Source organism: Neopsephotus bourkii, unplaced genomic scaffold, assembly GCF_033783945.1.
Source record: "Neopsephotus bourkii isolate Nb327-2 ecotype Australia unplaced genomic scaffold, CSIRO-AGI_Nbou_v1 NB_1638, whole genome shotgun sequence".
NCBI lineage: Eukaryota > Metazoa > Chordata > Aves > Psittaciformes > Psittacidae > Neopsephotus > Neopsephotus bourkii.
This window is the reverse complement of record NW_026902113.1, coordinates 10,161,677-10,177,111: the sequence shown is the minus strand read 5'-3', so window position 1 is coordinate 10,177,111 and position 15,435 is coordinate 10,161,677. Positions and strand designations below refer to the sequence as shown.

At 41.1% G+C, this 15,435-nt stretch overlaps 1 protein-coding gene across 3 annotated transcripts in view; it reads right to left on the bottom strand.

Annotated features, from left to right (window-relative positions):
* MTUS2 (microtubule associated scaffold protein 2) overlaps positions 1-15,435 on the bottom strand; it is a 282,514-nt gene that overhangs the window by 244,787 nt on the left and 22,292 nt on the right. The window contains exons 1-2 of one of the 3 annotated variants that reach the window (XM_061374470.1): positions 7,917-8,241; positions 7,385-7,580 (exon numbers count right to left, since the gene is read on the bottom strand). The exons of 1 other annotated variant lie outside the window; for it this stretch is intronic. The gene's annotated coding sequence lies outside the window, so the exon portion shown is untranslated. Of the gene's footprint in view, positions 1-7,384; positions 8,242-15,435 lie in introns of those variants that run through there. One more of the 3 variants, XM_061374468.1, reaches the window with a different exon arrangement.

Sequence of the window (15,435 nt, the reverse complement as noted above, 5' to 3'; positions counted from 1 at the left end):
CAATTTGCAGATCTCAAAAACATGTTATAACAGTCTAATCCAAATATGCATGCTATCAAAACTACAAAAACTTGGTATCTCTTCCCTGTGCTCAACTTGCCCTATAGTGAAATATCCTGGGGAAAGGAACAGGACAAGGGAGTTCACTTATAGATTTTTTAACTCTTTGAAGTACTTGGTCTGGACATAATCAGAAAGGTGGAAGGGTGCTTTGGAGATCTAAGGGTAGTTTGGGCTTTGCTTTATCAGCTAGACTGAGGAAATCACTGACGTGATTGAAGCAAGATCCTCTTATCAATGGGCTTCTACCATAGTTTCTTTCCATGTGCAAGAATGCGGTAATAATGCTAATAATGCTTACAGAAGCATCCACGGGGTTCTGAAAAAACAGCACAATTTCACAAATCCTGATAGGACTTTTCCATAGGTAGAGAGAAGTGAAAAAAGGTAAAAATTGCCATCATGGTCCATCAAAGCCTGTCCAATCTGGGTGCATAGGAGGCCCTGTTTCCTCCTTGTAGTTCTCAGATCTCTTTTCTCTGTAGCTGCTTTCAGCCACCCAGCAGAGAAGAGAAATGGGGGGAAGATTCCTGGAAGAGGTGTCCTGGTCCCAGTTTGGGTCCAAAATACATTTCCTTCCCAGGGACATCTGAAGCAACATACACCAACTGTGCATATTAGAAAACCGCTGTGGACTACGCCTAAGGTACTCCTGCTATTAGAAAAGAAAGTTTCCTTCAAGAAATAGACCAGACATTTTAGGCCCAACTGAACAAGCATACTATTTTCCCATCTCAACCACTTACTATGTTTAACACCATGAGACACACATCTACTTTTTCTGTCATCTCCAAATATGCCCTCATTTTCAGTTGCTCACAGGCAGAGAGTCAAGTGCTGTAGGCTTTATACAAACACAGTAAGAAATAGAGATCACCTCAAAACCTTTACAATAGGATGAGATAAAACAAAGTAAGGGGAAAATCCAAAGTTGTGTGGAAGAAAGAGCAGTGAAATGCTTCATCCCAGGTCACCAGACAGATAGAGTAATGAGGGAAGAGCAAATGACCTCCTGATGCTCATTTTACTAGAAATTCTTCTTTTAAGAATACCATACTCCTACTATTAAAAAAAAACCCTCCAAACAAAAAAGTATTTTATGCAGTTGAAGAGGAACGAGGCTGTATAAGTTCACTTTAAAGTACCTGGAATTTCAAACACAATGATGCACTAAAATGTAGTTCCCCAGGGCATTTGTGGAAACCAATGCTCTTTGTGGCTGGGAAAGGAGGGGGAGAATGCACATAAATAAATGTGTTAGGTATGCACAAATTTTCTGAGAACAGAAAACGTACATCATGTTTTAACTGAGAAAGTTCAGAATCAAAGTTAAAGTGGAAATTACTGTAAAGTACCCTCACTCTAATCCTAATCAGGGACAGACAAACTAAATACAGAAGTGTTAATCCTTGAAGGCATATAGATATTTGATTAGGCAAAGTGTACTGATTGGTAAAAATTAATTCCAGTGTCAAAACCTGTATTGACTGTTTCCCCTCTGCTCACACAGTTTAACTAACGTGACCTCAGGGACACGTGTTTCAGTAAGGGTGGCTGTGTGTAGAGGGCTCTTCCCCTTTTCTGCTGTTTGCTCCCCATCTATTGTAATGGGATTCCATGGTGGTACCCTTCTGCTCACAAAGTCTGCTGCACACTGGGTTTTCGTTACACTGCAACATCATGCAAAAGAAAAGATTGTTAAAAAACAACCAAACAAAACAAACCAGAAAATAAGCAAACAAACAAAAAAGCCTAGAAATTCTGGAAAACAAGGAGTCTGTTGTCCACATCTTAAAACATGCCAGAAATAAGTTCTACTGAGTGAAATGGAACTAAATTGAAGAAAATTTAGACCTTGCGAATGGCCATCAGACCCCCCACAGGAGCTCTAGGTAATGAGGCAAATTTGGCAATATTTTTCCCCCTTCCCTATGGCACATGTCTATTAGTCATCTAAGAGTTAAACACTCATTTTTATCCAGTGATTTTAATTCTATAGCTGTCTCAGGTCTACAACCAGTGCAGAAATGCAGACACGCACAGAGAACAATTTAACCCTTTGCTACGGATACCTAACGTAAAACAGGCTAAGACCTGCTTTGCAGAGGTGTATGCCTCTCTTCAGCTTCAGCCCCCACATACCATAGTTGTCCCACCCACTTTGCTTATATTTAATTCCATTTTTATCCCTGTTGACCACCAGCAGGAGCTAAGACTAAACACAGGGATGGGTATGAGGTGCAGAATGAGGTGAGTTGCTGCAGATAGAAGTAAATATGGCAGCTTGCTGTGGTGACAGGCCAGCCACTGCCCTTCACTGAGATCTCAGTACCAGCACGGCTCCTAGGGCCTTTGTGCCAGGATGGAAGCAAGATTTTGGCTGCTCCCTTCACAAATGTCTTGAATGAACAGAGCCATTTGTTGATGTCTGACTCAGTCTGGCACAGTCAAGGAGTTAATCCTTTCCACTATTAAGAGACACTGCACTGCAGGCTGACAACTTGAAATTCTTCTATTTCCTAACACTACCATTTATGTATTTTCAGATATTCTTGTTTCTATTTGTCTTATTTCAGCCTTACAGATAGTCAATTTAGTATTTCTACTTCCCCAGCTAATAACTTTTCTGTCCTCAGCAGAGCTTGCAACACCTCCCAGTCCAGTAGTACCTTCAAATTTCAATCGATATTTGTCTCCACAGATCATTAGTTATGACCAGACTTAATGTGAATTTCTGTGGGAATCCAAGGAACACTATGTCTCAATTTGAAGCACCGCCATCTATCATCACTATTCATGCCACATTCAGTATGTCTGACATCACTGGGTCCCAAGAAAATTTATTTGGTGTAGTAGGCAAGATTAGGAGGCTTTGTATATACATATATATGTATGTATATATATATATACACCTGTCCCTCATGTTTGCAGGTATATGAATCTCCATCTGCCCCTTACTCTTGTCAGTGTAGCTGTTTATTTAGCATTTCACTTATCAGTTATCTGTGCATATCAGGGGATATCTTGTTCAGGTTTCTCCAGCATAAAAAGCATAGATGAACGAGGAGGAGTGAGAGAGTGAATCTGCTACAGAGAAAGGGTTGAAAGGCAACATATTTTGAAGTCTTACTGCATTCATACCCTGCTACTCAGGATAAACGTGAATGACCTACATACCAAACATATGCACAAGCTTATCAGTTGGGTTAGAGAGGTTACATCTATGGTGGCCCAGCTTCAAAGCAGTTCAAGAAGAGGCCTTGCAATTCCATAGTAAAACAGAGCAATTTTTCTTTATAATCCACTAGTGCTCCAGAGTTCACAATTCTTGTATCTCTTGGTATTCACTTCAGTACTGGAGCCAATGCTTGTTATTCAAGGAAGGAAGGATCTCCACAGATATGGAATGCAAATGCCAGGCTTCACAATACTTTTTGACTAGCATTTACATTTGAATGCTTTGTTAATGAGTGGTTTAATTCCAGCATGATAGCAACCCTGAAATCAGACTGTAAAGCTTTCTTCTGTCCATAAGATTAGACTCATATTTCTCCTAGTGGTCTTTGATGTTACATAAAAATAAAACAGATCTAGTGCTGCCACTACACTTCCCACAAGCACATAAAACATCATGCAAAGGCTAAACATGCAGCAATGTAAATAAAGCAGGGTGCATAATTACACAGCAGGCCTGTGTAAACCTGTGAGCAGGATTTGGCCTCATGACTTGGAATAGGATTGAAACAGATGCCCACGTTTCTCAAAAGGCTTAGACATGGCTTAAAGGATAACATCACCTACATCCATACCACCATGACTCTGTAATATATTTTGTCTAGGATGTGCAGTTATAAAAAATACTGCTCCAGTGTCAACTGCCTTTTATTTCAAACCTGCTTTTGTTATTACCTCCACTGCCAGGGTCTGGCAGGGCCATACAGAAAGAGCAGGTGTGTGGATTCCCAAACCAGAAGACACTTGAGGAATGCAGCTAATAAGGAAAATGTGTATCCAGCACATAAAGGGTGTCATGGCTTTTGGCATTGCCCAAAAATTCCTGAATGGATTTTCAGGATTTAAATGTCTGCTTCCCACTCAAATACAAAAGATACATCTTCAGCTTTTCTCCTGGTACCGAGCACAGACTTCTGAGGCATGGTACTGCAAGAGGCCAGAAACCCAAGAATGAGCAAAATTAAGCACCTAGCTTTAAATGAGGCTTTTGAGTCCTTTACTGGATTTAGCACAGCTCTCCTAATGTTCTTCCATCAAAAGTGGCTTTGAAAATGGGCCATGGCTACTTTGAAAATCTTAGACATTACTGAGGTCAGGAAAACTGCTCTAAGGGACACAGTAGCTCTACAAGGAAACCACAGACACACTGGGGAAAAGCACTTTAAAGGCATGGGCCTGGTTTTAGTCACCAGCATGAGCATCCTTTTAGGGAGAACAAACAGTTTTCTTTGCAAGCCCATAGCCTGCTCCAACACTGACCCTCTCATGGAACTAAGGGCACCTGCAGGATGACTCCCTCTGGCTCACAACCGTCTCCTGCACTGCCAATGAAGAGCGCTCAGCTTTGATGGTCAACTGAACTAGGTAAACTCCAGCACTCCCTCCAGGCCAATGCTATGACATGATCCTAAAAGTAGCTGGGAATAAGCTTGTGCCTTCACCTGTTGTGGCAAGCAACACTGTCTTACTCACTACATAGGGAAGGAGCTGTGTCAAGCCTCTGCAGTACATGCACACAAACACACATATTTATATATGTTCAACACTTACACCCACAACCTGCCCCACATTGAGAGGGCAGGATGGAGGAAAGGAACACTGATCTTCCTATCAGATCCTGGGATCTATCAGATTCAAGGATTCAGAAACCTGGGCATGCAGCGTATCACGCTGTTGCCAAATAATAACATTGACCTTTCCAACATGTTAAAACTTCAGCCAGAAAGGTGATAAAGGAGATTGGGGTGGGGGAGGGAGGAAAGATCAAAATAATAATAGTTTCAAAGCACTGTACTTATTTTAGACATTTTTACAGCATGTTTCCATAGGAACTGGAATGCAAGGGAGCACACTGCAGCAGCGTTCACAAATGTTGTGTGGTTTAGTGGCTTGTAAAGGATTGGTTAAGGCCACCATGACCACTCTGACAGTGCCAGGCACCTGCTGCCTTTGCTGCACAACAGGATCATAGCTATGACATTTTGCAAAATCTAGGAAAAGAACATCTTTTCCCTTTGCTTTTTCCTCTCTTCTCATCCAGCTCAAGAAGTAGACACTTCCCTAGCCAAGAGAGGCTACCCCACCAAAGGCACCCACCCCATAGACAGGTCTCTTGCCCCTGAAGCCCCCATACAACCACTTCTGTTTATACCCACCTAGTCACATTCATACACTGAGCTCCTCAAAGTGCCATGTGGCAATTGATTGTTTTCTCCTTTCAAAATTGTCTGATGTAATGTGAGACCTAGGTTGCAGCTCACCAGAGCAGCATCTAACTGCATCAAGGGTGTATTGCCTGCCTTGGAGCAAGGCATAGGCATGTAGGTGCTTTTGGTAACCCTCCTGCTGGGGCAGAACAGGAGGACTGTATACCACACGGAGAGCCAGGCCTCGTGTGATATCACCCTTAACTCCTCCAGAGTCAGCCCTCTCAGTAAGCTGTCCTCAAAACTAACATGGGTTTTGTCTCAAAGGGAAATAAGTAGTTGTTTCCAAAAGACAAGTATTTGAAGCAAAGAAACCCAGCCCATCTGATCAAAGAAATCACAACCTGGGTTAGAGCAGGCGAATTAAGCTATTTAACCACATAAACACCATGCCCTCAAAGAGAACAAAGGTCATTCAGAGTATGATGAACTATGCACCTCTCCCTTTGAGTGGTGTGAGCCTGAATGACTAGTTCAACTTTTTAGATGGTAAAAGGGAGACAAAATTACTCCCATCTCCTGTGTGTCATTCCTGAATACATGCAATGATGCAATGGCAACAATCTCATTTCTAAAGTATTTTCTCACCAACTTGTGGTAAGGGCTGCATAAAAACTAATTACCTGTACTTATGGACTGAGAGAAAAATAGCACTCTGTTACTTAAAGGTTTATAAAACCCTTAATATACATTTATACTGAAACCTGCTGGATTCATCCCAAGATTTCCAACAGCAGGATAAAATACACTCTTCCTTGGACCTGCCAGTTCTGATTTTATAATCCAGTAGGAAACTAAGCCAAAAACCTGGTAAAATGCTTCTGGACAGAAGCAGCATGCAATCTAGACCCAGCAAGGCCAAACAACATGTCACAAACCATGCTAGGTCTGGACAGGAGACAACTACAGATTTCTTCATACTGTTGTGGAAGTGCTAAAACAAGTGGGTTTGTTTCCTTTTTTAACCAAAAGTAAGTTTTTTAAATAAAAGTATTTTGTACTTCAATGGAGGCCTAACACCATCTACTACTCTACAGAGGGATTTTACAAACTCTAAAGGAAACATTAATTTGGATATTTTGATCCTCCACATACAGCAATATTTCTTGCTCATCAAAACAACTTCTACTTTGCATAAAAACCCATACTTAAATTACAGAGTCAATAAAGAAATATTGATACAGGGTGTCTGAATCCAAATCTTACACCCAAAGTTACAATGACAGTTTCAGTCAGTTGAAAGATAGATGAAGATATCTGTGGAGCCCTGAAAGCCTCATATTGAAACACAGTTTGGTTATTAAAAATCCACCCAATCAAATTCTGTCTTTAGAACCTGATTATTTAAAAGAATAAAAAAAAAAAATCTGATTATTCCATCTCTTTTCCTACCTCTCCAACAAAGTAACTGTGGTGAAGACGCTTTGAAACTGTATCCCACTGTGTCTACAACTTGTATTTCAAGGATCAGAAGCAGTGTTACACATATACCTATTATCCATGCTTCAGTGCCTCTGAAGTCATACACTGAAGTGGCAGAAGACATGCTTTAATTCCGGTTTTCCAACCCAAGTGAAACTTACATCCTGCTTTTGAGTCTCTGTTATAGCACTGGCTTGGGCCAGGAAGTTTTGTGTGTCTGAATGTGTTTGTACAACTCCAGATGCAAACACTGAGCTTCCCAGCTGGGAACAAAGTCACAAACGACAGATAGATGTGCTAAATGCAGAGATGTGCTAAACACAGAAAGCAGTCTGCTTCACAGCCCAAACGAAACAAAACAACACATATAGCAAAGAGGCAGCGTGTAGTATATAGATAGCACAAAGATGTTAGGATTTTTAATAGAAAATTCAGTGACAAGCTGGCTGCTGTGAACTCACCCAAGCACTCGGCTTTCTGTTGTAGGTCCCCTTGCAAGGAAGTCAGATCCAGGTCTTGTCTCTCGCATCCAGGCTTCGGCTGTGCTTACCAGAGATTACATCCCATTCCATGAAACCATCACTTTCAAAGAGAGCACCAATGCACAGGGCAGCAAGTGAGCCCAGCCAGGGCCAAGCAGCAGGACCTCCCTAGGGGCTAAGGACAAGTGGGGATCTGCTGAACTGGCCACCTGCTCCTGAAAGCATTTCTCCAGCTTAGCTTTCCCACCATAAATTCTTGATGCAAAGAAACAATTAAAAAAGAGCAATCCAGTCATTTATTCTCCAGGCTAGAGAGAAAGAAGGAGGCTGCCACAGCAGTGCCTGCTTTGAATGCTTGGCAGGTACACAGGCATAAGGGAGATGATGCTATAGATATGCACAGACAGAAATAGCTAGAAGGATGAGCTGGTTCAGGGTGGTGGTGGTGAAAGGCAGCAGTCTCCCTTGTCCTGTGATTGCACCAAACCCAGCAGCTGACCTGCAGACTCACCAAGCACACTGGCAAGAGATGGTGCTCCGAAGCTCAGAACCTCATGCTGGAAATATCCTTCTCACACAGACCTCCTTCCTCATCTCGGGTAGGTTCTTCGATGACTGCATCTTCTCAGCCTACTTCTGACTCAGAGCACAAAACCCGCTCAGTGCTTGCCGTGGGTTTTGATGCTATTCCCAGAATCCTGCCAGGAAAACACTGCTTGCAGATCCCCCTGTGCCAGCAGGGAAATCCAGCAATTATGGCTCAGGAAATACTGCCAAAGCACTGACCTGAAGTATCTGGGCAGCCATCTCACCCTTCCCCATGAGCAGCTGCACACAGTTCTCCCTACTGCTCTTACCAGCCTGCAAGGAGACAAGCACAGAGCTGTCACCTGTCACTTATGCAACATAGCTGCAAAAATACAGAACAGCTAAGCGCAAGTGTTTTGCCCAGCTACCACCATTTAACAGTTCTTTATTTCCCCCTCCTTCTCTGTGTGGCAACAAAATCTACTTCTAAAATTAGAAAAGTCTCACCTGAATGTACCTGCACTGGGAAGCAAGGAGGATTAAAAATCCTGCTTTTTAAAGCTGCTTGAGCAGGAATGATTAGCCAGCACCTCCTCTACTCTGTGTAGTATCAGCCTGCAGCCAAAGTACATGGCTGCCTGTACAGTGGGACAACCCTGAGAATACGCACAGCTTGGACAGAGCTGAGATGGGCAAAGATGCTCTAATCTCAGCTAGAGTTGGCAGTATGGGAAGGGAGTCAATCCTACACACATCTGAGGAAAAAAAAAAAACACAAAAAAAACCAACAGGAAGGGGAAGGAAGAAAGAGGTGGAGGGAAGCAAAGAAAGGAGAGAAGCATCAGCAGCACTGCTGTGGTTTCTCTGATGGCGGGAGCAAGTGTGGTGAGGGAATGACAAAGCATGCACCAGAGAAGAGACAGACCACAGAAGACCAGGACTGGGTCGCATACAAGTGAAATTAAACAATAAAAGAATTCATGAGAGGGGGAGGCAGCCAGGGATATAGGAACACAACAGAAGGAGGGAACAGGCATAGGAAGAAACAGCCATGAGAGAAGGAAGCAGAATGATCTGAATTAAAAACTTGGTGCTCAGAAAAACACCGCAAAAAAAAAAAAAGAAGAGGAAAAGTAAATCATAAACCAACCTCAACCCCATTTTAAATCATTTTATTAATCTTCTGATCCTTAAAATGTCACATTCTGATATATGCTCCAATTACCTCACTGATCCCTTGCACCCACTGCAGAGCTGCTTGTGTGGAACACCACTTCCTCCACTGAGCCCCGCTCACATGCCCAGCATGGCGTGAGAGATATTCCTGAGAACAAGGGGACAATGGGCCAAGAGCACAGAGTCGGTGGCAGGGCAGAGAGGAGCCATGACCTGGGGGAAGAGGTATCTACAGACTTAGGATTAAATACTGGTATTATAGGGGAGCTGCTGTCTTGACCACCAGCTGCTAGCAGTAGTTGCTACCTCAGCTTGCTCAGAGAAACCTCACAGGCTACATCCATAACATTAATCCAAACATGCCCAGCTGCTTCCCAGGGACAAGGCCACCTTCTAAGACAGGACTGAAATAGATGACTGCGTGCAGACGTCCTAATGGAGACAACTCCCAACTCTCTAACTCCCAAAACAGGCCTGGGAAGCCACCAGAAAAAGGTTGACTGGTAGAGGCCAAATTCAGGTCATGGACTGTTTCAGCATTTCCCCTGTGTAGGCAGACAACCTCTCCTCAGGGCCAGGCAGTGTTCTTTGCTAACAGAGACAAACCCACAGCATGCCATTATACTGTAATTGTTCAGACAAAACCCAATTTCTTTTTACCCACTTTCATTTGTCTGTGCTACTCTGCAACATCAGTAAAAACAAAAAATAGTATGTTTGTCATGGTAGGAAAGCCCAAGATCCTAAAATAAATGGGGTTTGAGATAGAGCTGAAAAAAAAACACCTTCGGTTCAGAGAGATAAAACGCACTGAGTGACAGCAGAGATATAAAGGGAAACTTATTTGATGCAAGCAACTGCAACAGCAATGAAATGGCTAGCATTTTTAAAACCTTGTGCTCCAAAACAGTGTTCAGGCACATTCAGCTGCTGTTCTCCAGGAAATAAAAAAATTACTTTTATAAAAATTACAACACATTTTTCTGATTGTTGTCCTGTTAGACAGGAACCAATGTGCCGTGCCAGTGCTTGGGTGGTAGCATTACAGCACCCAACTGTAGTTTAAACTAAAGCTTTTCAAATTCATTTAAAAAGTAGACATGGACTACTAAAATTAAGTGTTTGAAAAACTTAAAGAGTATAAACTGTCCCTTTTTAAACATTCCTATCAGCTAGGGCAACCTCCTTTCATATCATAATGGGGAAGCAAGGTTGAAAAGCAGGTAAATGTTACCAGAAGCCAGGTGGGAAATTTTCTAGAAGCTCATTGAAACTATAATTTTGTATAAAGCAGCCAGCATTTTCAGACCTGGATCTGTGTGTGGTTTACACCTTTTTCGCAATAAGATGAAGAGTTACCACATTTCCTTTGTTAAAGGGGAGAACACAGTTGAAGTGTTTTTATGATTTGATGCTTACCATTTAAATGATGGGTAAGAAAACAAGAACAGTAACAGATGGGCTTCTTTTAATTTAATTTGATTTAATTTATTATGAGCTATTTATGGTTAAAAAACACCAAAAAGCAAACGAAGTATGCCTCCCTGCTACCTAATACTTCATGTGATATTTAACATCTAAATTCAGTGAAATAAAAGTGAACTGAGTCCAATTTTTAAGGTAGATGTTTAATACAACTTACTGAATGAGCTCTTAAGTGTAAGGATTTACTTTAGAACTCCATGAGTATGTCCTAAACAACTACAGCTCATATGCATGACTATCGTTTGAACTTCCTGACCAGTTTCAAGTTACTTCAATGGAAGAGTTGAGTTGCCACAAGTCTTGGAGAAGAGCAAGAGTCCCATAAAGAAAGGCTGGGAAAAGGGTGCAAAGTTACCTATAACTTCATCTGGCAACAGAAAGTGTTCATGGGCAAGAGATATTTCTTAATGATGGGAAACTGCAACTGAAATAAGTATTTTATGTGACACCAAGGAATTCATCTCTTTATCAAGGTTTGCTTCCCATAGTGACTGCCTGTTGCCTAATAATGTGCAGCTGTGACTGATGTTTACAGCATCATTGAGGACTCTGACTGCTTTCAGGCACTTAATATAACTCAGTTAAAAAAATTAACTAATCATGAGAGACAAACTCAATCGAAACCAAGCTTCCTTAGTTCTGCTAGTTTTGTGATCACTAGCATAATTCTGAAGTCTTAAAACCCATAAAGTTGCCATTTTCTTTACTCATTTTTGCTGTACATTGCTTCATATACACGTTACAGTTGATGAACGCTACAGTTCTAGCTGTTATATGAGAGGAATTTACTTCTCACTTGAATTAATTTGGATTTGCCAACTTTGGATTTTAGAGGATGTCCCATTGCTTTTGTGCTAGAAAGTGGGGGGAAGTGGAGCTCCCAGTGCTCATAAACAAGTTCTCTAAAATTAACTGAACACAGTGGAGGCGTTCCCAGTCAGCTCAGAAACAGCTTATTTTTCCAGCCCTTGTTTCTGCTGATACTCTTATTTGGACATGATAGCACATGTTGTGTATGAGAAAAGCTTTATGAATACTGGTAACTATGCATAGGAGCTCTCATATTTACAGTCATGAGATTTCTTATTCTAATTTCAGCTTTAAGGACCAATAACTCAAACATGGGGCAAGTAAGGAAAGATAAGCACAGACATGTCCATCAACTTGTCAAAAGTTCCTGAATCACACCAGTAACAGATCTCTCATGAGAACAAAAGCTTCTGAACACCAAGAGAGAGGATTTAATTACTAATGTTCTCCTCCAGCTACTTTCCATTGCCTGTTCTGCAGATACTAAAAACCAAATTGTCCTGAAACAAAAACAACTTCAGTTCATTTATATTGCTCTTGAAGATTAAATTATTCCCAGCAGCACAGATTTTTCTCCTGAAGGACTGGTCTTCCCATTCTAATACCGGTATTCGATGTACATACATGACTACTTACTAACTTACTTGTAGAGAGGGGACTATTCCAGTACCTGGATTCAACTTCCGATCATGCTTGGCATCAATTAAATATTTCCAGCTGCCTGAACAGTGCCAGTCTAAGAGAGTACCCACACAATTAATGAGTGCCATGCATTCTCTTCAGTGCTCATGAAAGTGGGTCAGCAATATTTTAAAGTGTGCACATGATCCTGCCCTGGGGCAGAGAAGTATAAATGATGATGCCTCAAGATGCCTTCCAGCATTCATCTTCTGAGCCTACAACATACACCACTGGCATAAATTCCGTGTTGAGCAGTATGTGTTTCTAATGTACTATAGGCCATTTTAACTTCCTCTTTGAAAACTTTTGTTGGATTCCTGGATTTCATTTTCTCCTCATCCTTCCAAGGTTTTTTTCTGTCTATCCATCCTTTAGTTCCCTTCCAATTTTCTCACCCAATTGTTCTACTTAGTTTGTTTTCTTTGACCTCATTTTCATGCCTTCCTTCTATATTTTCACTCAATTTTAAACCATGCCTGCAGTCATACTGTTCCAATTGTTTCATTAAGTTACATACTAAAACTAGTGGTAAGTACCATCCTAAGAAACAGTTGAAGCTGACAAGGATTCTCTTGCACAATTACATAAATTAACTATGATAGACTTGCAACTTTGCTAGTAGATTTCATTTTCATCACTACACCTGCTGTGGCTTGACATCATGCCCGAAGACACTCTGACACTAATAGTTACCATAAAGAGGTTCAGCTCTCTATTTTTCAGCTTTATTGAGCCAGACACTTTTATTGTTATTTCTACACAATTCACAGCAGCCAGAGCCTGCTAATGATGTGTGTCACTGAGAGCACCCTCCTGCAATCTGCAGAGCCGAGACACACCATCAGCTGGTCTGCTAAATGGTAAGTTGGAAATGAGAATAAAGAGTTGAAGCTGTGTAAATAAGAAGCATTTATGTCACTGGGAAGGGAAGCATTAGTCACTGTGCTAATAGAATATTCTGACTACAAAAAGGCCACAGTATACACAGATCAAGGCTCCACTTTTCACTGATATCAAATAGAAGAATTACATATAGCATGTAACCAGAGACGTTTTCATATTCACTCTGCTCCACGGCCCAAGCAATTTCCTCTGGTTTCTCAGAAACCAACACTCAAGATGAACTCCTAGAGTATAAAAGTTAATAAACAGTAGAGATGACTGAGTTTCACTAGGTCTGGGGGAAGCCACCTTCTCAGCAGAAAAGAAAAAAAAACAAAAGATCTTTTTTGACCTTTAAGAGGCATTTCACAAAGTACATATTCTTTTATTACAGTAACAACTTAAGGATGCATAAACTCTTCCCCCTTACTTTGATGAAGTGCATACACTTAATTTCTCTCACAAAAGAAAGATGGGCTTTTCCATTATTGATTGTGGGGCTGGATAAAGGAAATGGAAAACAATCACCTTCTCTAGTGAAGAGCAACTAATCCATTTCAGGCAATTAAAAGCAAAGAGGAACCTTTGCCTTGCTCTGGCCTTTTATATAAGTGTAGTCACTCCCCTGCAGTAAAAGTGACATGTTAGCTCAGAAGGATGACTTCAGTGCACCTTAGGAGGTGCTCAGAAGTGGATCCTCCTTCTAATGTCATCAGATCATGTGTAAACAACTACGCATTCTGCAGAGGGCAGCTCCAAATCCAACAGATCTTTACACCTAATAGTCTAGATTCCAGGAATATAAATCACACTATGTTCAGCAGAAATTTCTTCAAGATATTGTCCTATCAATGATATACACGGGTATTTTTTCCATAAGGACTCCCTGAAACAATACCTTAGCCTTGGCCATATTGACTACCATCAGTGGTCCACCTTGGCCTCCAATCGGGAGACTTGGAGGCACACCATACATAATGCTGCTGACTCCTTTGAGAGCTCACAAAGAACTAGTCTCAAGGAGAAAAGACAACGCAGGAAGAATCGTGTCCCACCTGTTCCACCCAAGGAGACCTTCTGCTGTGCTTTTTGTAGCCGGATTTGCCTATCCCACATTGGCCTTCTTAGTCATCAGCGCGCTTGTAGTAAGCATGGGTAAAAGCCCTTCCCAAATCTTCATTCGCGAAGTCAAGCCATGAATGAATGAACTCCAATTAATTCTTCCTTTAGATCAAGTGGTGATGGCAGGTTTTGTAATTCCAGCAGCTAAAACCCCTCTATTCCAACACCATGGCATAAAACAGATGGATTGTTACAGTAGCAGTACGTTTATTTCAGTGCAGTTTGCAGTACTATAAGGCAGAAACTTATGGCAAAATCCAAACTCCTTCATCAACATTTACAAAAATGAAATAAGATTTGGTGTATTATGAAATACTTCCTTGAGCTTTTTATAGTCAGGAGGGTACAGACTGTACTCTCAATATGACAAACAATTGAAGACCCAATAGTCTCAACCCACTGAAGTGAAATTTTAGTGGAACTTGTAAATCCATGAAACCTGGATTCCTAAAGAATTCACACTGAGTTTTGAAGCCAATAGGAAAATGAAAAAGAAAAAGAGAGGGAAAAGTAATGTCTCTGAAGCAGTGACTGTAAGACCCAAGAAGCATTTCTGTTCTCAATGATGAAGACAGGACAACACCCATTACAACACCTGCAGAGGATTAAAAAAAAGGCTAGCTGTCGCAGGATGTTCAATAGTCAGCTCTAAACATGCAAAATAGATAACAAGAGCCAGAAAATCCTGTCAGATCCAGAAGTGTGGTCAGATTCTTCCAAATTAATAATGAAGCCAACGAGCCTTTCAACAAGCCCCACTTCTCAGATGAATGTTATTATGCATCATTATTTTGCATTTTAAAACCCCTCTGCAGCCAGCACACATTAAATCATACAATTTGAAAATGCCAAATAAAAAAACCCTGACCTAATAAATCAGATGTCCATAACTGCATACTTACAGTGTGTCTTTATAAGACATTCAAGTCCCAAGTCACTTTCTTGCTTACACATGACCAATATTCTGTTGTGATATGCTTAATTGTGAAAGTCCAAATGCTGAAGTCAATCTACATGGTTCACTTAAATTGTACATCTTTGAAAAGGGAATACTTATTGTCAATGGGTAGAATTGTGTCAGTGGGTAGAAACTGAAATTTTAAACTTTCTTCCTAGTGATTTTCTGCAGAATTAGAAAAAATAAGATTAGAACCGACCCATAACTAGTGGTCAAGCACAAAACTTCTTACACAGCAAAACTGTTTTTGCCAGTGTCCCTACCCAGCTTCACAGCTGGCTATCTTTAAAGATAAAAGCAGTGAAATGCAACACAAACATAATCATTGAGATTGTTTGTATTTATCAATGAGAGGCACAGAGAAATGATTTATAAAGGCCAAAACTGA